Source organism: Mustela putorius, unplaced genomic scaffold (assembly GCF_011764305.1).
Source record: "Mustela putorius furo isolate JIRA1106 unplaced genomic scaffold, ASM1176430v1.1 tig00000031_pilon_pilon_pilon, whole genome shotgun sequence".
Taxonomy (NCBI): domain Eukaryota; kingdom Metazoa; phylum Chordata; class Mammalia; order Carnivora; family Mustelidae; genus Mustela; species Mustela putorius.
In genome coordinates this window covers 5,124,669-5,126,865 of record NW_025421260.1, presented here as the reverse complement: position 1 = coordinate 5,126,865, position 2,197 = coordinate 5,124,669, and the positions used below count along the sequence as shown (strand labels likewise).

General features: G+C 40.8%; 1 long non-coding RNA gene across 1 annotated transcript; it reads right to left on the bottom strand.

Moving 5' to 3' along the window:
• Nucleotides 1–201: 201 nt before the first annotated feature.
• LOC123391027 lies at nucleotides 202–1,674 on the bottom strand. The gene is made up of 3 exons (XR_006605739.1): nucleotides 1,211–1,674; nucleotides 1,022–1,127; nucleotides 202–404 (listed from the first exon to the last, which is right to left on the bottom strand). It is a non-coding gene; the product is annotated as an uncharacterized LOC123391027 (long non-coding RNA).
• Between the last annotated feature and the right edge of the window lie 523 nt (nucleotides 1,675–2,197).

The window sequence follows — 2,197 nt, the reverse complement described above, 5'->3', positions numbered from 1 at the left end:
TTTGTTATAACTTTTTCTTATTTATGTGGATGGCTAATTTTATATCCCATTTATAGAACAGTCTTTTTCCCACTAATACAGAAGACAGCGCTATCAATTTCCCAGGTCTGTTTGGTTATATTTCTGCATTCCTAGACTCTTCTATTTACTTAGTCATCTATTTGCTCATTAATTAGTATGCAAATTCCCAGCATTTTAATTGGTATGGTTTAATAAAAGTATTCTGAATCTGGTGGGCCGTATCTCTTTTTTCAGAATTGTGTCAAGGTTTCAGGTGATCTTAGCCTCTGGCTCTTCCTTATATATTTCTTCATGCCTTTTTTCTCTTTTTTTCCCTGATCATTAGATTTTCAGCTTTAGGGCACCAGCCATCTTTGCTTTTTATTCTTCAGTTGGTTATTACACTGTGAACAGTGACAACAAGAAAGATAATATCGGTAACAGATTCATTTAAGCACATTAACAAGCTTACAGTTTCACAAAAGGTAGGAAGGTGATGCTGAGGAATAAACAGGATCAGAAGGATGCCTGGAAAATCAAGTAGCCTGCAGCAAGAAGACTTTAAGTGGGATAGCTTGGAAAACAAGCTCTAAAAACTCTCTGTCCACCAGTCTGTCCATGCTTGGTGTGGTATGCTCTTTCATGCTTCTCGTTCCCATGTCCTGTGCTGAAAATGTAGTCTCAGGGAAGAGCATGTTCTTCGATCGTCTTTGGCTTCATTCTCTCCTCTGGCTTTAAAATAGGAAAGGATTGTGGCTTGTGGGTGGCTTAGCGGGTTAAGCCTCTGCCTTTAGCTCAGGTCATAATCTCAAGGTCCTGGGATCCAGGCCTGCATCAGGATCTCTACTCAGCAGGGAGCCTGCTTCCCTCTTCTCTCCCTGCCTGCCTCTCTGCCTACTTGTGATCTCTCTCTTTCAAATAAATAAATAAAATCTTAAAAAAAAAAAAAAAAAAAAAGGAAAGGATCAAGCACCCTGGGCTTCTGTAGCATTCTCTAGGAGAGTGGAGGACTCGAGCTCACCTGGGACCCTGCAGAGCTTTTCTTGTCGCATTTGAGCTCTGTTCTGTCTTCTGAAATTCATTCTGATCCAGATCCTCTTCAGATACTCAGAAATGCCTTTTATATCCTTGGAAGCATAATTTGAAGTTCAGATCATACTCTGTTATGTTCCACTTGATAAATACCCGATTCATAAACGTTAATACTTACCTCTGCTCATGACCTCTTCTCTACCCTGTTATCTACACTCATGTGGATTTCCAGAATAGTCTCCGAACTGACCTGTGTGCTGCCATTCTGAAACCCATTTCCCACATATCTTCCAAAATGAACTTTTAAAGGTGCAGGGCACATTGTAGCACTCTCCAATTTTTTTATATTCCTGGGGGTTCCCATTCCACCTCAGATAAAACCCTTGCTTTTCCATGATGTGCATGATCTAGCTTGTTTTCTTTCTTTAAACTTATTCTCTGTGTGCCTTACTCTAACTCATTATCAATCTAGGGACTGGTTATCAGTCAGGGAATTTGATGAACCTGTTTTCCCCTCGGGCTTGTGTTCTTCCTCTGCCCTCTGCTTGGATCATTCTGTCTCCTGATTTTTGCTCTGCATCTTCATTTAGGCTACAGTTCAGACATTACTCTCCCAGAGAGGCCTTGCCACTCTGATGGTGCTCACCCTTTCATCCTAGATACTCTTCATTACATTATTCTTCAGTGGTTTAGTTCACAGTCATTCATTATGACATGAAATAATCTACATTCTATAATCTTTTTTTTATTTTTTATAAACATATATTTTTATCCCCAGGGGTACAGGTCTGTGAATCGCCAGGTTTACACACTTCACAGCACTCACCAAAGCACATACCCTCCCCAATGTCCATAACCCCACCCCCCTTCTCCCAACCCCCCTCCCCCCAGCAACCCTCGGTTTGTTTTGTGAGATTAAGAGTCACTTCTGGTTTGTCTCCCTCCCAATCCCATCTTGTTTCATTGATCTTCTCCTACCCACTTAAGCCCCCATGTTGCATCACCACTTCCTCATATCAGGGAGATCATATGATAGTTGTCTTTCTCTGCTTGACTTATTACATTCTATAATCTTATCCTGTCTCTCTCACCCAGTAGAATTTAAACTCCTTAAGAACAGACTCATGCCATCTCATTGTTGTCATTAATGCTAATGTCTGGAATA